The sequence below is a fragment of the Pleurodeles waltl genome, chromosome 12 (genome assembly GCF_031143425.1).
Source record: "Pleurodeles waltl isolate 20211129_DDA chromosome 12, aPleWal1.hap1.20221129, whole genome shotgun sequence".
In the NCBI taxonomy this organism is placed as follows: Eukaryota; Metazoa; Chordata; class Amphibia; order Caudata; family Salamandridae; genus Pleurodeles; species Pleurodeles waltl.
In genome coordinates, this window is record NC_090451.1 from 606,222,218 (window position 1) to 606,245,289 (window position 23,072).

Sequence of the window (23,072 nt, forward strand, 5' to 3'; positions counted from 1 at the left end):
GAATCCTCCGGTGTACAGACCCCTGGTGGACCTAGCGACAATGGAGGACAGACACATTATCATTACCTACAGACTTGATCATGCCACAATCTAAGAACTGTGTGCCCAATTGGAGCCAGACCTGATGTCTGCTATCCGCCAACCCAAAGGTATCCCCCCTCTAGTGCATGTCCTGTCAGTGCTCCATTTCCTGGCAAGTGGTTCCTTCCAAACAACAGTAGCCATGGCATCAGGGATGTCTCAGCCAATGTTCACTAACGTGTTGACCAGAGTGTTGTCTGCCCTGCTGAAACACATGCGCAGCTACATCGTGTTCCCCCAGGTGGAGGATTTGACCATAGTGAAAGCTGACTTTTATGCCCTGGGACATATCCCCAACATCATTGGTGCCATTGATGGGACACATGTGGCATTTGTGGCCCCCCGGAGGACTGAACAAGTTTACAGGAATAGAAAAAGCTATCACTCAATGAATGTGCAGATGGTGTGATTGGCGGACCAGTACATCTCCCATGTGAATGCCAAATATCCTGGCTCTGTGCATGATGCCTTTATCTTGAGGAATAGCAGCATCCCATATGTGATGGGCCAACTCCAGAGGCAGCGGGTGTGGCTAATTGGTGAGCCAAAGGTCCCCACACCGTATGAGTAGGTGTCTGGTTATGGGGTTGTCCCTAATGGTTAGTATGTGTCTAACAGTTGTCCCTAAATGTTTTCAGGTGACTCTGGTGACCCCAACCTCTCATGGCTACTGACCCCAGTGAGGAATCCCAGGACAAGGGCAGAAGAACGTTATAATGAGGCACATGGGCGTACAAAGAGGATTATAGAAAGAACCTTCGGCCTCCTGAAGGCCAGGTTCTGGTGCCTCCATCTGACAGGTGGCTCCCTGTACTACTCACCCAAGAAGGTGTGCCCGATCATTGTTGCATGTTGCACAACCTGGCCTTGAGACGCCAGGGCCTTTTCTGCAGGAGGATGTGCCTGGAGATGATCTTGTGGCAGCGGTGGAGCCTGTGGACAGTAAGGAAGAGGAGGCAGAGGAATAAGATGTTGACAACAGAACCAATGTAATTCGGCAATACTTGCAGTGACACACAGGTAAGACAATGTAACTTCACTTAACATTTCAGTTATCTGTTGGACATTGTACAAGGCAGCCTGTTTCCCTATGACTATGGCCACTGACTGTACACTTTGGCATCTCCATTTTCAGATCTCTGTGCCCCACTCTTTTTCCTGCTATGTGTACTGCTGCCCACCAGAGGTCATCCTAAAGTATTATTCACTGTACTTTTGAGTTGCAATGCGTTGATTATGTTGCACAATACATATTGGAATCATTTGACAGACTCCAGATTGGTATTTTTACCAAGGGTGTTTATTTAAGTGCTCATAAGTAGAGGGGGTGGTGCAAGGGGCTGGGCTGATGGTGGAAGGAAGTTCAGGGTAGAGTCCAGTCTCTTGGTATAACAGGTGCATTGTCCAATGGGGCATAGGAAGGGGAGTGATGGCAGTTCAAGGTGGACAGGGTGACAGAGTGGGACAGAAGGGTGATAATCAGGAGAGTCTTCTTTCCTGGCGGGGGTCTTGGCAATGTTCTCTGGCTTCTGCCTGGATCACAGGGACCGTTTGCGGGGTGGTTCTCCTTCTGTAGGGGAGGGGTGCTGGTGGCCTGTTGGTCCTGTGGCAGGGCCTCCTGTCCACTAGCGCCGGCGGAGGTGGAAGGCTGTTCCTCTGTGTGGCTAGTGTCAGGGGCCCGTCGTTGTGCCACTGCCTCATGGTCTTGCCCATGTCTGCCAGCACCTCTGCAATGGTGACCAGCATGGTGTATATTTTTGTAAGGTCATCCCTGATCCCCAGGTACTGTCCCTCCTGCAGCCGCTGGGTCTCCTGCAGCTTGTCCAGTATCTGGCCCATCGTCTCCTGGGAATGGTGGTATGCTCCCAGGATGTTGGAGAGTGCCTTGTGGAGAGTGGGTTCCCCGGGCCTGTCCTCCCTGTAGGAGGCTGGACTGGCTTGTAGTGAGTACCAAGGGGTACTTGCACCTTGCACCAGGCCCAGTTATCCCTTATTAGTGTATAGGGTGTCTAGCAGCTTAGGCTGATAGATAATGGTAGCTTAGCAGAGCAGCTTAGGCTGAACTAGGAGACGTGTGAAGCTACTACAGTACCACTTAGTGTCATATGCACAATATCATAAGAAAACACAATACACAGTTATACTAAAAATAAAGGTACTTTATTTTTATGACAATATGCCAAAGTATCTTAGAGTGTACCCTCAGTGAGAGGATAGGAAATATACACAAGATATATATACACAATAGCAAAAATATGCAGTATAGTCTTAGAAAACAGTGCAAACAATGTATAGTTACAATAGGATGCAATGGGGAAACATAGGGATAGGGGCAACACAAACCATATACTCCAGAAGTGGAATGCGAACCACGAATGGACCCCAAACCTATGTGACCTTGTAGAGGGTCGCTGGGACTATTAGAAAATAGTGAGAGTTAGAAAAATAACCCTCCCCAAGACCCTGAAAAGTGAGTGCAAAGTGCACTAAAGTTCCCCTAAGGACAAAATAATCGTGTTAGAGGAATAATGCAGGAAAGACACAAACCAGCAATGCAACAACTGTGGATTTCCAATCTAGGGTACCTGTGGAACAAGGGGACCAAGTCCAAAAGTCACAAGCAATTCGTAGATGGGCAGATGCCCAGGAAATGCCAGCTGCGGGTGCAAAGAAGCTTCGACTGGACAGAAGAAGCTGAGGTTTCTGCAGGAACGAAAAGGGCTAAAGACTTCCCCTTTGGTGGACGGATCCCACTCGCCTTGGAGAGTCGTGCAGAAGTGTTTTCCCGCCGGAAGGACGCCAACAAGCCTTGCTACACGCAAATCGTGCGTTTGGCGTTTTTGGACGCTGCTGGGGCCCAGGAGGGACCAGGAGGTCGCAAATTGGACCTGAAGAGAAAGGGGATGTCGAGCAAGACAAAGAGCCCTCACTGAAGCAGGTAGCACCCGGAGAAGTGCCACAAACAGGCACTACGAGGATGCGTGAAACGGTGCTCGCCGAAGTTGCACAAAGGAGTCCCACGTCGCCGGAGACCAACTTAGAAAGTCGTGCAATGCAGGTTAGAGTGCCGTGGACCCAGGCTTGGCTGTGCACAAAGTATTTCCGCCGGAAGTGCACAGGGGCCGGAGTAGCTGCAAAGTCGCGGTTCCCAGCAATGCAGCCCAGCGAGGTGAGGCAAGGACTTACCTCCACCAAACTTGGGCTGAAGAGTCACTGGACTGTGGGAGTCACTTGGACAGAGTCGCTGGATTCGAGGGACCTCGCTCGTCGTGCTGAGAGGAGACCCAAGGGACCGGTGATGCAGCTTTTTGGTGCCTGCGGTTGCAGGGGGAAGATTCCGTCGACCCACGGGAGATTTCTTCGGAGCTTCTGGTGCAGAGAGGAGGCAGGCTACCCCCACAGCATGCACAAGCAGGAAAACAGTCGAGAAGGCGGCAGGATCAGCGTTACAGAGTTGCAGTAGTCGTCTTTGCTACTATGTTGCAGGTTTGCAGGCTTCCAGCGCGGTCAGCGGTCGTTTCCTTATCAGAAGGTGAAGAGGGAGATGCAGAGGAACTCGGCTGAGCTCATGCATTCGTTATCTAAAGTTTCCCCAGAGACAGAGACCCTAAATAGCCAGAAAAGAGGGTTTGGCTACCTAGGAGAGAGGAAAGGCTACTAACACCTGAAGGAGCCTATCAGCAGGAGTCTCTGACGTCACCTGGTGGCACTGGCCACTCAGAGCAGTCCAGTGTGCCAGCAGCACCTCTGTTTCCAAGATGGCAGAGGTCTGGAGCACACTGGAGGAGCTCTGGACACCTCCCAGGGGAGGTGCAGGTCAGGGGAGTGGTCACTCCCCTTTCCTTTGTCCAGTTTCGCGCCAGAGCAGGGGCTAAGGGGTCCCTGAACCGGTGTAGACTGGCTTATGCAGAATTGGGCACATCTGTGCCCAACAAAGCATTTCCAGAGGCTGGGGGAGGCTACTCCTCCCCTGCCTTCACACCATTTTCCAAAGGGAGAGGGTGTCACACCCTCTCTCAGAGGAAGTTCTTTGTTCTGCCATCCTGGGCCAGGCCTGGCTGGACCCCAGGAGGGCAGCTGCCTGTCTGAGGGGTTGGCAGCAGCAGCAGCTGCAGTGAAACCCCAGGAAGGGCAGTTTGGCAGTACCAGGTTCTGTGCTACAGACCACTGGGATCATGGGATTGTGCCAACTATGCCAGGATGGTATAGAGGGGGCAATTCCATGATCATAGACATGTTACATGGCCATATTCGTCGTTACCATGGTGAAGCTACATATAGGTAGTGACCTATATGTAGTGCACGCGTGTAATGGTGTCCCCGCACTCACAAAGTTCAGGGAATTGGCTCTGAACAATGTGGGGGCACCTTGGCTAGTGCCAGGGTGCCCTCACACTAAGTAACTTTGCACCTAACCTTTACCAGGTAAAGGTTAGACATATAGGTGACTTATAAGTTACTTAAGTGCAGTGTAAAATGGCTGTAAAATAACGTGGACGTTATTTCACTCAGGCTGCAGTGGCACACTGCTGATTGACGCGTCCTGGGGACAGTGGCATGGGCCCACTGGGTGGGTGCTGTGCTGGTGTTTCCTGAGGGGGAGGCTCTGTGGTAGGTTGGGACTGAGGCAGGGGGACTGACTGTCCAGAGGTCCCTGATGGGCCAGGTTGGTCATCGTGACCCAGGTGTGCAGAGCTGCTGTCGTCACTGTGGGCCTCTTCTGTGGGGGGGACTGGATGTAGCTGGCACCTCCTCTCCAGTGACGTTGAGTAGGGGTCCTGTGGGGATGCAAATGCAGTGTTATTGTATCTGTGTGGGCCAGATTGAGCATGAGTGTGTTTCCCTCCATGATTGTGATTTCCCTGTCGGCTTGGCCTTGTGTGAGTGGTGATTTACAGGGCATGCTGTGGTGATGGGTGTCCATGCAGGTCTGTGATGGGGTCCATGCATTGGTGTTGCATGCAGGGCTTGGTATTGGGATGGGTGGGGTGTGATGGTGGAGTATATGTGAGGTGATGGAGTTATGGGAGTGTGGGTAAGGGTGGGGGTATGTGATGGCATGCAGGTAGGGTGGGGGATCTAATATTAAAGATATGACTTACCAGAGTCCAGCCCTCCTGCTACTCCTGCGAGGCCCTCAGGATGCATGATCGCCAAGAGTTGCTCCTCTCATGTTGTTAGTTGTGTGGGAGGAGGTGGGGGTCCACCCCCCAGTCCTCTGCTCTGCTACCTGGTGTCTTGCAACCACGGAACACACCTTCCCCCGTAGGTCGTTCCACCTCTTCCTGATGTCATCCCTGGTTCTTGGGTGCTGTCCCACGGTGTAAACCCTGTCCACTATTCTCCGCCATAGCTCCATCTTCCTAGCAATGGACGTATGCTGTACCTGTTATCCGAAAATCTGTGGCTCTACCTGGATGATTTCCTCCACCATCACCTCAGAAAACCTGGGGTGTCTTTGGGGTGCCATGGATGTGGTGCACGCGATATGTGTGAGGATGTGTGGGGTGATGTGTTGTGGTGTATTCTGTGATGTGCGTGGATGGTGTATGGGTGATGGTGTTCTGTGCCTCTGATTGAGTGGGTGCTCCTGCCTTGTCTCTCTCTGTGTGCTATCTTTTTTTTCGTTGTAAAGGGTTGTGGGTAATGTGGGTGTGTGTTTTGTAGTGGTGTGAGTGTGTGGCTGTGGTGTGTGTATATGTGCCAGGTGTGTGTAGTTTGAATTGTCCAATGTGGTGTAGTTTTGTGTGTGTGTATTTTGAGCGTGGCGGTGTGTTCCGCCAATGGTTTACCGTGTTTGAAAGACCGCAACAGTGATTCGTGGGTTGTGATACTGTGGGCATATTCCTGTTGGCGTTACGGTGTGGGTTTGGCTATCGCCAGTTTATCACTGACCTTTGGTGTGGCGGACTTGTGTGGGTGTCTGTATAGTGGCGGATTTCTCTGTGTGGGTCATAATACCTGTAGCGGAATACCGCCGCGGTCACGGTATGTTGGCGGCCGTCAGCACGGCATAGGCAGCATTTACCACCATGGTTGTAATGAGGGCCCAAATCTCTTAAATATATGCCTCACTGCATGTTAGGTAGGACTTTCTTTCACCTGTTGTCCACCAGTACTACAGGCATTTAATACTGATGGATGGTCAACTACTTCCCTGGGTTTTAAATCCTATGGTCCATTCCTCCTGTCTCAACTCATCACAGTCCTCCTTTTCTAGGTAGTGTTTTCATTGTACTGGCACAACTCCAGGACCCCTCCTCAGCAGTCAGTCAGCTCCATCCAAAAGGCAGTTCCTCCTGGCAGGTTGTACAGCTTAAAGATGCTTGTTACACAAGCTCCTGAAAGGGAGTTGTCAATCAGTGGTGCTGCTGTGATGTGGGACCACACATTTTGTTTCTGCCCCATGCTTAGAGTGAGTTTGCAGGCATAGTATGTCCAATTCTGCGACCAGTTTTAGACAGTTCCTTACTTTTGTGCATTTCTTGCAGACTGGTTGAGTTGTAATCTTTGTCAGTATTAGCAAGAAAGTGGGATGGAGTCTGGAGTCTCCTGTCATGGGAGACCCAAAAAATGCACAAAGAGGGAGGGTATTCTCTACTTTACTATTAGTTAGCCTGTCGGGATATCACTGCTAGGGAAAATGGAGCATGAAAGTAAAGGGGCGTTCCCTACACCTCAAAAGGAAAATACCCCCTGTCTCCCATCTCCCACAGTTTGGTCCACTACCAGTAAACCCTGGAATGCTTCTGAGAAGCCCTGGCATTAACATACGGCTTCCATCTTGTATACAATTCTAGTTGAGAACATGAAAATTAATTCTTGGGCTGCCAGAGCCCCTTGCAAAATACGCACTTCATGCACATTCTATTGCAAATGTGTAAAGAACATAAACTACACATGTGTGCTATCCATGTCGCATATCGGTGGAGTGGAGTAACAAAATGCAGGGGGAACACAGACTAATTTAAAACTGGGAGAGGCCAGCAGACATTTCACCCTGGCTGATGAAATGGAAAAAGCCAGTCCTTCCTCTATAGTTCAATGCTGCCACCACTGTCATCCTTCTAAAGCTTTGTGTGCTGACAGTAGTCAGACACAGAAAAAAAGGGTACACATGGTATTATCTTCCTGAACAGAGAGACCAGCTCTGTGTCTCATTTTGTGTCACAGGCAATGTAGGAAAGTGAGATATTATGTGGTATGACTGGGGAGCCTTATCATGTAATATTATCACATTACCCCAAAGATAATCCTTGGATTCACACCAATAAACCTTAGCTCAGTCCTGGTAGAGAGGCAAACAGCAGTTAGGCTTTACTAAAGGAACACTTGTTAAGCCTTTCAGAGTACCAACATGGACAATAAGTAATTGACATGACTCAAAAGAAATCCAACACTAGTTTATGAAATAGAGTGTATTTTTATCACAATATAGACACCAAAATGAACGGAATGGCATACATAGATCTTGAGTTATAAATTTTTTAAGTAATATTAAAACTGTGAAAAAGATTACATGAAAATAATAACATTGCGGTCAGCGGGAAAAAAACACTAGCTACAATCAGTCACTGTGAGGTCGAGTTATGTAGAATCCTTGCAGGGGTAAGGTGGTGCGAGCCCTAGGACCGGGCCACAACAGTCAGTTCGATTTTACCTAGCCCATGGAGTCAGAGTGCAGAGTTGTCCTGGCTGTCTGTGGTGCTGAAAGGGAGTAGCAGTGGTGCTGATTTTACCTCCTACACAGTGCTGCAAGAAACAAGATGCAAAAACAAAGCAGAGGCCTGATTGTTGAGGTCAGAGTCAGGTTCCATTATCCTATTGCCCCTAACACTTATAATGGTTTCCAATGGGGAAACAACGCTATAGAGAAACATAGGCTTGCTCTTATATGTCCACATCTTTAATAAACTGCACCTTGCCTCCTTGGTTTAGGAGGCCCTCCTTTGTGGGGTTGGGGACCTGACATATATTATAGGCAGTGTACTGGACTGTGACACACATGGTGAGGGCATAGTCGAGTTTGAACCGTTTGTACAGCAGCATACAATGGCAGGCCTACTGTTAATAGTTTGTTTGGGTGGCCCAGGGTGGCACAACATCGTGCTGCAGCCCTGGGGACCCCTTTGCCACCTATGCCCTAGGTATTCCTAATACCATGTAATAGAGACTTATAAGGGGTGGGGTAAAGTGTTTGTCTATGTGGGATTACCAAGTCAAGCTTAGAGCAACAGGGCTAACATCCCTTGTCATCTGAAGCAGGCACCAGCTACTAGGATTTCAGTCATGTTGTTTTTATATGTCAATAGGGGGAGACAGACAGACAGACAGAAACCTGGTTATGTTTCTTAGAAAAGTGCTTCTTTGACCAGTTACCCATGCTACATAATCTTTGTGTTTGCTCTGAAAAGAAAGGGACACTAAACCATTGAAATGATTGTTCTTTTGTGCATGTCACAGGACTGTTCTGCTCAATACATATGATGCCCTTTCCAGGCTCCCCAAAGCACTATCCCCAACAGGAATTATCCAATGAGAAAGCGTTGGAGGAGTAGTGAGGTGGTAGGAGTGATTTACAAATACCTAAAACCAAATTAATCTTTGTGGCACGGCCAGCTCAGTTTGAACATGTCCTGATTTACAAAACAAAGCCTTGTGTGATTTGCTGCCTTTTACAAAATGTGTACTCCTAATTAGGGAACTTCCACACTCAGGGGACTACATTTCAAGTTTTAGTGAACTTTCTTAAGTCTTGAAACTATGTGAACATCACACGGTTTTTACACAATGCAAGCGAAAACACTCAAATAACTTTTTCCACAATACTCGAAAGAGGTGAAGCTATGTAAAATGAATTAATTTGCAGCTAAACAAATTGAATGGTTTGTCATCTTTCAGTAACGTCTCTGAATGAATTTTAATTTCACACACCTATAATATTTGCACATATAATACTACAGGCGATGGAATATTTTGCTTTAAATCACTTCAGATGGCAAAGATAAAGAAAAGAAGGAGGGTGATCCCTGGTGTACATCATTGTGAGTGCAGCTGTGTATTCGAATGCGAACAAGGGCACTAGCTGCAGTGAAGTAAGGGACTCTCAATGGTCCTAAAGAGAGACATAGTAGGCTATATGTAACACCTCACCATCTTGAAATTATAATTAAGCAGCAATCCGGGATTGTGTTTAGTTCCAAAATGTCTTCATAGCCATTCACAGGCCTCACTCGAATCCAAAACAATCTACCCCACTCCAATCTGCCCCACCCCAATCTGCCTCACTCTAATCTGACCCACTTCAATCCAAAACAATCTGCTCCACTGCAATCAGAAACAATCTACCCCATTCCAGTCTGCCCCACTCCAGTCCAAAACAATCTGCCCCACTTCTATCCAAAACAATCTGCCCCACTCCCATCTATCCCCCTCTCACCTAAAACAATCTGTCCCACTGCAGTATGTACCACTCCAATCCAAAACAATCTGCCTCACTCCAATCTTCCTCATCCCAATCTGCCCCCATTCAATCTGCTCCACCGCAACCTGCCCCCTCCAATCTGCCCTACTCTAATCTGACCCACTCCAATCTAAAACAATCTACCCCACTCCAATCTTCCCAAATCCAGTCCAAAACAATCTGCCCCACTTCAATTACGAGCAATCTGCCTTACTCCAATCCAAAACAATCTGCCCTACTCCAATAAAAACAATCTGCCCCACTCTAATCCAAAACAATCTGCACCACTACAATCCAAAACAATCTGCCCCACTCTAATACAAAACACTTTGCCCCACTCCAATCAAAAACACTGCCCTACCCTTCTCCAATGTGCACCACTCCAAACACAACACTCCAATATGCATCACTCCAATCACAAAATATCTGTCACACTCCAATCCGCCTCACTCCAATCCTCCCACTCCAATCTGCCCCACTCCAGTCTTCCCCACTCCAATCCAAAACAATCTGCCCAACCCCAATTTGCTCCACTGTAATGTGACCCACTCAAATCCAAAACATTCTGCCCTGCTCCAATCTGCCCCACTCCAATCCACCCCACTCTAATCAAGACAACCTCACCCCAGTCCAACCTCCTCCACAACACTCCAATTCACCACAATCTACCCCCACTTCAATTTAAAACAATCTGCCTAACTCCAATCGGCCCCACTACAATCCAAATTAATCTGCCCAACTCCAATCCAAAAAATGGGCCACACTCCAGTCCAAAGCAATCTGCCCCACTCCAGTCCAAAACAATCTTCCCCACTCCAATCCGCCTCACTTCAATCTGCCCCACTCCGATCCAGTCCACTTACTCCCATCCAGTCCACCCCACACCAGTCAAATCCACCCCAATTCAATCTACCCCACCAATTCAAAACAATATGCCCCACTCCAATCTGACCCTCTCCAATCAAAATCAATCTGCCCCACTCAAATAAAACAAAATCTGCCCCACTTCAGTCCAAAACAATCTGCCTCACTCCAATCTGCCCCACTCCAGTCTCTCCCGCTCCAATCTAGTCCACTTACTCCAATACACCCCACACCAATCCAATCCAGCCCAATCCAATCTACCCCACCAATTCAAAACAATCTGCCACAGTCCAATCTGCCCCATTCCAATCCAAAACAATGTGCCCCACTCAAATAAAAACAATCTGCACCACTCGAGTCCAAAACAATCTGCCCCACTCCAATCCAGAGCAATCTGCTCCACTCCAATATGCCCCACGCAAATCCAAAATAATCTTCCCATTCCAATCCAAAACATTCTGCCTCACTTCAAACTGCCCCATCCCAATCCGAAACACTCAGCCCCACCCCACTCCAATCTGCCCCACTCCAGTCTGTCCCACTCCAACTCAATCCACCTCACTCCACTCCATTTTGCCCCACTCCAATCCAAAACAGTCTGCCACACTCCAATCTAAACCACTCAGCCCTACCTCAGTACAATCTGCCCCACTCCAATCTGTCCCACTCCAACTCAGTCCACCTCACTCCACTCCAATTTGCCCACTCCAATCCAAAAGAGTCTGCTCTACTCCAATCAGCCCCACTCCAGTCCAAAACAACCTGCCCCACTCCAGCCCACCTCACCCTAATCCAATCTAACCCACTCCGATCAAATCCACCTTACACCAATCAGTTCACACACCTCACTTAACACCAATCCACCCCACTCCAATCCAATCCACCCCACACCAGTCCAACCCACCCCACTCCAATCCACCCTACTCCAGTGTAATCCACCCCACTCCAGTACAATCCATTCCACCCCATTCCAGTTCAACCCACCCCACTCCAGTCCAACCCACCCCTACCCACTCAAATCCATTCCACCCCATTTCAATTGAACCCCCCCCACTCTAATCCAATCCACCACAACCCAATCCACCTACTCCTATCCACTCACCCCATCCCACTCCAGTCCATACCTCTCCAATCCAAATCACCTTAATCCATCCCACTCCAGTCGAATCCAGTACGCCTTAACTCATCCCACTCCAATCCAATCCACACCACACCAAACTACCTAATCCAACCTACTTCAGTTCAATCCACCCCACTCCAATCCAGTTCACACCACTTCAATCCACCCCCTTACAAAAAGTCATTCCCTTCCAAAAAGCCCACCTCACTCCAATCCAATCCACTCCACTCCAATCCACCCTACAAGAATCCGATTCACCTCACTCCAATCAACCTTACTCCACTCCAGTCCAATCCACCACAGTCCACTCACTCAAACCCAGTCCTCCCCACTCCAATGAACCCACCACCAATCCACCTGACCCCATCCCACTCTAGTCCAATCCACCCACTCTGTTCGAACCCACTTTACGTCCACCCCACTTCAATCCAATATACCCCATTTAATCCACCCCACTCAATCCAATACACCCCACTTCAATTCAATCCCCCCACTTCAGTCCACCCCACTCCAACAAATCTACTCCAATCCACCCCAATACAATCCAATCCACCCCACCTCACCCAACTCTAATCCAATCCATTGCACTCCAGTCTGTCCCACCCCACCACAATCGACCCAACCCCATTCCAATCCACCCTACTCCACCCAATCCATCCCATCCAATCCACCCCATCCAGTCCACCCTACTCCAATCCACCCCACTCCACTCCACTCCAATCTACTCCAGTCCAATCCTCCCCATCCCAATTCAGTCCAACCCACTCCAATTCAAACAACACCACACCACTCCACTCTGGCCCAATCCACTCCACTCCAGTTCAGTCCAATCCACCCTACTCCAATCCACAAATTACAATCTACCCCACTTGAATCCAATAAATCTGATCCAGCCCACTCCAGTCCACCCCACTCCAGTTTAATCTAATCCACCCCACTCCACTCCACTCCACTTCACCCCACTCCAAATCAACCCACTCCAATCTAAGCCACCCCACCCCATCCCACCCCAATCCAATTTACCCCACCCCAGTCCTATCACTCAATTCAATCCACCACCCCCAATCTAATCTAATCCACCCCACTCTGATCCACTTCACCCCATTTCAATCCACCAACTCAATTTAAATCCACCCCACTCCAGTCTACCCCGGTGTACTCAATCCACTCCACTCTACAAAAATCCCATCCACCCCACTCTACTCCAATCCAATCCATCCCCTGCCATCAATCCATTCTACTTTATTCCACCCCACTCCACTTCACTCTACCCAACTCCACTCTATGCCACTGAACTCTACTCCCCTCTACTCAGCTCTATGATGCTCCTACACCTCTCTCTGGCACTGTACTCCAAAAAATCCACTCTAAAACACTACCTCATCACTCCACTCTATAACACTCCATGCCACTAACTTTTAGACATGCGGAACAGAAGCTGGTACACCATGTTGTACACTGGTGTACAATATGGCAAAAACACATTGCCAAGCCAACAACTCTTGTGTAGGCGAGACCTACTGGCATTGCCAATGCTTGTTCTTTATTATAACATATGAGCAAACCTTTAAATAATTGAGTTCCGGATGTGTGCTATAGAATCATCTCTAATATTTTAAATAATAGACTAAAAGGATGACCCATCTGTAATAATAATATAGGTCACATTTAGGGTTTACATGACTATTGACTTGTTCTTAGTTACCAATGCCCTTGTAACTGGGGGTGCGACCAATGACTGTTTGTAAAAGCTATCACTTTTACTTTGCCTTCTTTTTTTTATTTTATAAGATTGTATCATTATGTTATTTTTATGTTTATTTTGTATGTTGGGAATACATGCCAAACGTTTTATGGATCATCTTCTGCACTCTATTAATTTTTCTGCACCGCATCTTCTCCTTGTGACTAGGGCTTAGTACATAGGGTCGTCACTCACTTGATAAAATGATTTGTGAAAGGCAAGGACTAAAAACATAGAGCCTTGCCCTCATGTACCGATTAGACAGCCCTACTCTCAAGGCTTCTTGTTGCAGAGAAAAAGAAGAGTGCACGCAGTGAAAATAAATTTACAGTAAGTGATTCCAAGGCAGGGTATCCAGTCTGTTGTGTTGTACGTGACCATAGTCGTGAGTTACCGGGGAGAACTACCAGGCCTAGGTGGGATGGACTGGGGCGTAGCTTCAGTGGGGGTGTTGAGTCAGTTCTGCTGTAGCTAAGATGGTGTTTCACTTTGTTCTCATTTCTCCAAGACATTTTAACTAGTTCATTTTTTGGATCAGCATCTTAAATATACATAGAGATCAGTTTACCGGAAAAGTAGTAAATCTGCGCCTATAGAAGTACTGTTCTGCAAATGTACAACTTTTTGGGGATTCACAAACTTTGTCAGTAGTAGGCTTGGAAAGTTGTGCCAGTCTCAAGTTTTTCAGGCAATCAAACACTCAAAAGGTAATAGGATGAATGCTTGTAAATGGTGTAATCAGTGGCAATAGCTCTGGATAGCATTACAACCATTCATTGCGCACCGTCCCACTCTTGACAGGGTCCACATAATGAAAATCGGTCCTTACCCTGCTGCTTGTGGCAACAGTCCACCCCGCACCTTGGTTGTCTCACCCCTCCACCCTGCAGCCCACTGCTCTTTTACTTGGGAAATTTGAAATTCACACTACGTAGATGCGTTTATAAAAAATCAGAATCTACGTAAAACGTCAATAGAAAAAGAAACGTTGCGCCACCTCTTGTGGTGTCTAGCTATCATTAGCACAGCAAGTGCAGTGCCACCGGGTCTAGGAGAGTAAGGGTCCCACTGCTCCACAATTAAAGCTGGGTTTAGTTCCAATGCCCAGCAAGGTGCCAGGAGGCCCGTTTTCCTGGCTTGCATTCTGGCCCATGCTAATACACGCCCCTTCCTCTAGCACGTTCCTGTGAGCATTTTCTTGTGTATGGTTTGCACAGTGTACTGAATTGTGCTTTCGGCCTCCATCCGTGTTTGCAGCGCACTGCCTGCGCAGCCTGTACAGCAGGGTGTCTGTCGGACTGGGCCAGAGTTATTTCCCTGCCAGCGGACCATCACTGCCAGCCTACGGGCTGGACAGACAAGTGACAATTGATTTAAAGCAGATGTCCCTCCCACTGAAATCAATGCCTCCCGCAGAACCCGATCTCTTAGCAGCTGCGTAGAGAGAAGCAAGGTTCTTCTGGGACCGGGGCTCCTCTTCCCCTCCCCCACCCATACTCCTGAGTGAGAGGCAATTGATCTGGCGAGTATTGGAACCCAGTCCCACTTGGCCTGTTGTAGAGGAGATGTGCTGTAAATGACCCTCTGAGGGGGCGCTTTCCCTGTCAGATTGTTTATGACTCTATTTGCTGTCTCCGGTTTGGACACCTACATTTGCCTCTGATTCACAGAGCAGCACCTGGGGGCAAAGGTTGGATAATGCCTCGAGGTGGCTTCACCGCTGAATATGAATCATTCAGAACACAGCAATAACACATATCTGAATAGCCCCTGTTTGCGAAGGTAGTAATGCAAAGGTCTGCAGCGAAATAAACGCAAATCACTAGAATTAGGGGTGCAGAACAGGAAAGGGGAACTCTAGAAAAGGAACTTACGAGTTTGGATACCTTGCACTTAGCGCTACGTCTTCCAAAGAAGGATCAAAATGTGCTTTGGTCTGGGGTGAACCTCGGTTTTTGCTTTTTCTATGCATACTGCCCTCTGCACCTCACACCCTCTGCACCACACATAGAAAGAGGAAAATGCTTCACGTGATTGTTTTCTGCAGGAAGTTGCCCGTTCAGGCAGAAAAACATTCATCCCCGCAACGCAGATATCCTTGCACCATGGTGCAAGCAATCCTGCATTAGTGCATGGCAGCCCATTGTGCGCCAGCACTGGGTTAAAGTACAGGAATGCGCCATAGCGTATCTTGTAGATACGATGAATTCCTGCCCTTTTCTTTTGACACAGGGCAGAAGGCTGCAGCACTGGACTGCATCAAAAGATTGTAAACATGCGCCTCAGTTTCTGATTGGCACACACAAAGGGGCATATTATATCCAAAGGGAGCGTTCCTCCGTTAGGGGGACCGAAAAAATGGCACAAGGCATCATTTTTTACAGCACTTTTAACACCTGCTCAGATCAAGAATTAGAAGGGGGCTGCCATTATTTATCATGGGCCCTAGGTACTCTGCAGGAGTAGCACCATTATTTTGGTGCTACTACTATAGAGTACATCAATAGCGTCAATAAAAATGATGCTATTGCGCCCTACCCTACGCCATGGTGCTCTGTATCTTAAATAAGGCGCACACATGGTGGCGGTAGGGGGGGCGCTAAGGGGCGCAAGGAAAGTGGTGCTGCACTAGGTGCAGAGCCACTTTTCTTAAATCTGCCCCAAAATGTGCGTGCCTGGTACCAATGCGTTTAGTCTCACGATTACGGAAAAACGCATTCATGTGTCAGCACATCTTGGGACTGTTTTTTCCCTATATATCAATATTACCTTCTTCTGCTCTTCCTTAGTGCGCCTCTAAGAAGGTTGGGGAACTTTTAAATTGATGAGGTATGGACAGTCACCACAAATATCACGGCGCAGGCAAAGCGAGCACGATTTCAAGCATGGATTTTTTTAACAGGAGTATGGTTTTAAAATAGCAAGCCAAATAATTTGAAAGTAATAGACTAAAAATCCTAGGGTTTTATCCGCAATTCTGAATAGGAAATTATAAACTATTCATATGCATTCATGGTGTGCCAAGCAACCCTGAATTTCACGGGCACTTTGGACAGTCTCAGCCCAAAGAAACTTTGAAATGCTTGAAAAGCATGCACTTTTTGTGCCAGACTTTTTTGCCAAACGTTTTACAACCAGATCAGCTAACCAGGTATGCAATTTGACATGGTGGTAAAACACTTTTCAAAATGTGTAGAGCACCCTACTTCACTCGTTACATAATCATAGACAAGGACAGAGAATTTATTTGGAACAGGGAGAAATGTCACCTTAATTTTATTATCTCATTTCATAGGCTTCAGAGCTATACCTCATGTTAAATAGGTCTCTCAGGTTCTTATATCAGACCTAACTTTCAGGAAGTGCACTCTTCCAGGTGTTGACGGTAAATATTGTAATTAGGTGATATCAATCTTATGAGCTCTGCCCTTAGACTCAGAGCTGATAATGTCATGAACGCTACATCAATTTAGGTGAATAATTGTTTGCACGTCAATCATGAAATATAGTAACAGGAGCCCCTTAGCACCTTTGAAAGACGTCCAGCAATGCATGCCTCTTTGCAGTAGGGACATCACTGAAATAGTAGCTTTCAGTACATGAAGGAAATGCAATATTGATGCCCCCAAAATTGTGCTTGACACTTTCTGATAATACACGCATTTGCTTCAAATTATGACTTTGTCCATTTCCTCTGCAGACTCTATATTGAAATTTATTTTTGCTCCTATGTGTCAGCTTTCATTATTTCGAAGTGTATATGTTTTGTTCCCTAATACAGCTTGCCATTTTAATTAAGTACTTGCATGTACTACTGCCCATTATAGACAGGACTGTCCCCACATCCCAATTGCATACTATCCAATGCTGTGAATGGCCATTGTATTCCAGGATCACCTGCTTAAAGCCAGGGGCATCTTTTGCAGGCACTGGATGGACAACATATGTCGAGGATGGCCACCATCACGCAAGGACCACCAGTATACCTGTATGGCCACAATAAGTGCAGGTGGCACAACTATGCCACAGCTACCATTATGCCAGGGATGCAACCATAATGCATAACATGCCTGCAACTATGCTAGGGCCACAATTAATCTGTGTTAATGATGATAACTGCAGATGAGTGTGACATGACTATTATGCTATGAGTGTCCACAGAGATGATAAGTATGGACAAAATATACATAGAATTTCTATCATATGCTAGGGCCTCAATAGTCAGGAAAGACCACAATAAATGACAATGAAAAACGTGCCCAGAATAAGACATAGAGGGTCATCCAATGCTAAGATGACAGTCAGTGATGGCCATTATCCTACCGTGGATAGCCATCATTCTGCGGGGGATGGATGCAGCTTTGAGAAGTGTGGGTAAGATTCTATATTGTATTTATTTATTTACTTGCAGTCTTATATAGCACACACAAGACTGGAATGGGCAACAATGTGCTTCACATACAAAGATTTGCAATACATAAATCCTTAGTTTTTTTACGTTGAATTTTACTAGGACAGTTTCAGAATTAAAGTTGTACTCAAGCAGGTAAGGCAGTTGGTGTCAGATTTCCTTGGCGAACAGTTAGGCCAGAGTTGTACGGTGAAGGCAGCCAGATATGCACTGCCTGTTACTCACCCATTGTCAAGGAGATCCTGCCAGTCCTGGTTCGACTCCATCAGAGATAGGTCTCTCATGTTTGTCTGATCTAGAAGGACAGTGTGGGCTGCTGGGCTGGACTCAGCCTTGAATCTTGGGAATCTGGAATACCTGTCCACCTCAATTGCATGTATCTCCCATATTCCTTGCAGGCGTTTAGGACATAAAATGGTTTCAGATGAAATGTTCTTGCTCAGGCTTTGGCTCACATGACAGGAATTGAGAAATTGTCCTACTTTGTGAAAAAAGAGTGTCAAGATAAAATGCAAAAAACGTAGTTAGATAAAAAGAACTAACTACTCTTGCAAGTGAGATCGCTTGTGGTTCTGCTCCATAATGCTAGAATGGAATCTCAGTTCCTCCTTGCTCCTCACCAACTCTTTCCCTTCTCTCTTTAATCCCCACAACCCAACTTCCTACTCTTTTCCCCCGACCTTTATCCAGACCTCCTCCCCTGTGCTGACCCAATCGCACTTTACATTTTCTTTTTTTTTTAAAGGCTGTGCAAAATTAAACTTGTTGGCCTCACTCTTGCTCTCACCTCTCCTAAACACTCTAAGCACCTTGGCCTAGGCTAATGACAGACCCTGACATATGCCGGCTACTTTGCTCTGACCACACACACCCACCTCTACAAATTATCTACTGCCTCTCTCATTTTGCCTAATTTTCATGACATATTTCTTCATTGACTTCCTTAACCCCAAAGAATCACCATAACACAGATAGCTGAGGTGGCATTAGAATCACCTGAGGCTGTTAAGGAATTCTACTTTACTCTAACCTTCCCTTTCTCTTCTCTCCACTCATCTCCCAATACTCCTGCAACCCATACCCACCTTTTTTCTATCCAAAGTGTCTGACCTAGAACAGCGAGAGTATTGCATTTCTCGCAGCCTTGGCTTCAAATCCAGTAAAATCATTATTCAACGACTGCAGAAGCCACATGAAGCATGAAAAAGATGATGCTCGGTGCTTCTGCTGCCACACTGGCGGGAGCTACAACATGAGCCACAGCGGAAACTTCAAAGCGAAATTAGTTACTCAAAGTTAAGAAATCTGTTCCCCCATCACCTAAATGTGTGCTAAACCCCACTATGGAACAGCACAAGTTTCAATCAGAGAGGGTCATTTGACACAGCTTCTTAGAAATGGGGTTTCTGGTTGGCTAGGGTGTGCACCTCTGCCGGGCAGAACCCACCACTCTAGTCAAGGCACGTAGGTTACACAAAAAAGATAACCTGTGCTCACCCCTGGTAGTTGGCACAGAGTCATGCATATCCCCAGAGGCAATGTGTAAAGCGTTTCTGCAACACACACACCAGTGACACAATCAATACACCACAGAAAAGTCTCCACACAAGATTATATATAAAAATGTGCTCCTTGTACTGTAAATATATATATATACATTAGACCAGAACAGCATGGATCATAAGCACTGTGCAAATACGACAACACTAAAAGATGATGTTAGCAATCCTGAGTACCATCATAATTCCCTGTGACATACAACACATTATCAGGGAATTTCCAGAGCAGGACATGCCCTCTGCTACAGATTACACATGTAAAATATGCTAGCCATGCATGTTAGGCAATGGCTAAGTAGTACTCATCACTCTGGTAATGTAAGAAAACCTACATGAGGATATTTTTTTGCTCATAACACAGGAATAAATGTCACCATAGATGCAGCAGTAACCATTATAGAAGTATCACTCTACGTACATAGGCCAGAGAATACACGAGTATCACTCCACATCACTAGTACCCCATATCTACATTGTCAGGGGTGCCCACTGGCTTATGGACACCCACACAGCTCCAGAAAAATGTGGCCCTAGCCCGTCTGCACTTTCGGTAGGTGGGTGACGGTAATATTAGACTTGAGTCAGGCAGGAGAACCCTGTTGTGCTATAACAAAAGGAAAAGGGTTCCATTGGTCTGTGGTGGACCACCAATTCACGGGGCTCATGGGGCCGGTACAAACGCCAATGTATGATTGCTCTTAGTCAAGGGAAGGGGGTCAGGCACTCGCAAATCAGGGCCTGCCCATGCTGACAAAAACACCTCGAGCAGACAGGCGTCATCGTCGTACCTTAGGGAACAAGTTATAGTTACTTGATAAAACTATAACCATAACAGGTGAATTTCTATGGTTTTGTACATTTAAAATGTGAGCCTAACTGTAACGTCCCTGTAACCTTTGTTTTTTTTAAGTGAATATATATACATAAATTCAAGAATAAAAAGCAAAGGTTACAGGGGCGTTAAGGTTAGGCCCATGTTTTAAACGTAGAAAACCAAAGAAATTTACATGTCAAAGTTAGAATTATTTGAAGTAACTATAACTCTCGCCCTAAGGTAACTCAAACTTGCATTCCCACCATGCACAGCTATCTGATCAGTAATTTTTCTGCAGATGTTACAGTGACGTTATTAATTATGTAAATGCCGTCATTTCTGGGGTAATTAGCAACGCATGGAGGGGAAGAGAGTTATAGTTATAGTTACCTTAGAGCGCGAGTTATAGGTACTTCAAATAACTTTATGACAGGTGAATTTCCATGGCTTTCTACATTTAAAATGTGAGCCTAACTATATGTCCCTGTAACCTTTTTTTTTTTTAAATTGAATTTCTATGTTTTTTTAACTCTATTTCCTAACTGTAAAGTCCCTGTAACCTTTGGTTTCTTCAGTGAGTTTCTTCAGTTTTTTAATGTAAAGAAATGTTCATTACTATACATTAATGCAACCACCAGGGCCTGTGGCCAGCCCCTATAACCACCCAACTCCATGTTGAGCAAGGCCTTCAGCCGTGCACAGCGGGGGTTGGCCACAAGGCCTGACCAGTAGCCAGTCCCTGTGGCCAACCTCTATAACCAACCAACCCTGTACTGCACACGGCCTTGTGGTCCCCATCCCTAGGCCTTTCTCGCCCCGGGGCCCCCATCCCCAGGGCCCAGGCCTTAATATTTAATTTTCTTTTGGAGATCGGAGCCGTGCGGCGACCCTCCCAAGGACGAACTTGGCCCCTGGGACCCTCTCTACTGTGGCCCAGCCTAAATATATATATTTTTTTGGGAGGTGGGCCGTGTGGTTCCCCTCCTGAGATTGATATTGCCCCAGGGACCCCAGGGCCAGGCATAAATATTTAAATTTATTTTGGGGACAGTGGCCCCCCGGACCCCCTCCCATGCCAGTCTCAGCCCAGGGGACCCTATCCCCGAGAGCCCAGCCTAAATATTTAACTGAGTTTTTTCGGGAGGGGGGTCGCATGGCCACCCTCCCCAGGCCGATCTCAGGCCCGGAAACCCCAACCCTTGAGGCCCGGCCTTTATATATATTTTTTTTATAGGGGGCTGCGTGGCCCCCCTCCCCAGGCCAATATTGTCAAAGAGGACCCCTTCCCCTGGGGCCTGACCTAATTATTTTAATTTTTTAGGGTGAGAGGGGCCTCCTCATGGTCAATCTTGGCCCCGGGGACCTCATCTGCCAGGGCCCTGCCATGTGACTTGGATGCTCCCAAGTGCATCCAGTCACAATTTTTGGGACTCCAGGGGGAGCCTTAAGGCCCCCGTGATCCCAACCAGCTCCCCACCACTTGTGGGATCCGGCATTACTGTCACTGAGAGGGAGCTGCTAAAGCAGCATCTCGCGAGCAGGGAAACAGAGGAAACCTCCAATCGCATGAAGTGAAAGCTGTTTGAAAGCTCTCACTTCATCCAACCAGAGTGTTTGCGGTGACTAGTCACAGCATACAGCTATGTCCCAGGGGTTGGAACCCTGGGACATAGCTGGAGCTGGCCCTGGGGGGTGGTGGACCCCAGGGCCATCAGTGGCTCCCAGAGAGGGGACACGTGGCTCCCGTGCAACGTAATAGCCCCAGGGAGGTGGTAGTCGCTGAGGCCTGGGGGTCTGCAACGGACCCCCTATGTATTTTAAAATTAGCTCTAGGGAAGTGGCAGTCCCTGAGGCTGCAGGGCGGGGGGGCCATGCTGCCCCACCGCATTTATTGTTATTTTGTACCCCGGGGAGGTGGCGGTTCTTGGGAACATGTCGGGGGCCAGGCGGCCCCCCTGCATTGTTCACAGTAAGTGCCCCAGGAAGGTGGCGGTCCCTGGGGCTCTCAGTGGCCATGCAGCCCCTTCATTGTATGTTATTTTGTGCCGCGGGAAGGTAGCAGTCCCTGTGTCTGTGTGGTGGGGGGGCCGGGTGACCATCAACATTGTTAACAATAAGTGCCCCGGTGCTGCAAGGGTGCTGAGGGTCCCTCTGCATGAGTGTAACAGAAGTGCCCTGGGGAGGTGGCGGGCCCAAGGCTGCGGGGGGCCCCAGCATTGATAATTTGAATGCCCACTTAAATAAGCGTGGGAGGCCACACTTTTCTTTTTTAATTTTTGTCAAATCCGCTGTGGCTTCTGAGAAAAATTTCAAAAAATGCTTTTATGCTGTTGGGGGGGGGAGGGGGGGGGGGAGTAGGGGGGGTTCCACCCCCACCACCCTGGCCCCTTTTGTTTTTCTGGAACTCAGCTTCAGCTGAGTCCCAACATGACTGCCAACACTTTCTGGTTCAAGTGTTGTCAGCCAATCAGATCTCAGCAGAACTCTCTCTTTCTTTGCATACATTATGCATGGTGCATGCATAATGCAGCACAAAGGGTCGCAAAGTGGCGCACTGCATGAATTGTGCCACTTTGTATATATGGTGCTGCATTTTTGGCAATCTAACGCCACATTAGCATCGGAAAAATTACGCTAATGTGGCTTTAGATGGCGCAAGGCCATCCTTAAGTTTGGGCCCCAGTGTCTAATCAATGGTGTATCTTGTGCAGTCAACAACAATGGTAAAATGTAACCAGTTTCTAGATATTGCTGTTGGAATCTGTTTTTTCTATGCCCTTCATAGCCTAATGTTAGCCTTTATGGAATGCTCGATACGTCATCCTAAAAGTGTAGGTGTGAATGAGGAGAAGAAAAGGATGCGGAGCAGGAAGCTGCTCACCTCCTATGTCCTTATCATCAGTGTGAAAATATGTAGTTTTTCAAGGCTGCTATGAATGATGTTTGCGACGGATGTTCAAGGTTAAAATAATGGAACTTGCAATAATGGAAAGACGTGCAATCTCTTAGAGAACTG

At 47.3% G+C, this 23,072-nt stretch overlaps 1 protein-coding gene across 1 annotated transcript in view; it reads left to right on the plus strand.

Moving 5' to 3' along the window:
- Positions 1–23,072, plus strand: part of NTRK1 (neurotrophic receptor tyrosine kinase 1) — a 265,651-nt gene that overhangs the window by 135,407 nt on the left and 107,172 nt on the right. The window lies entirely within an intron of this gene.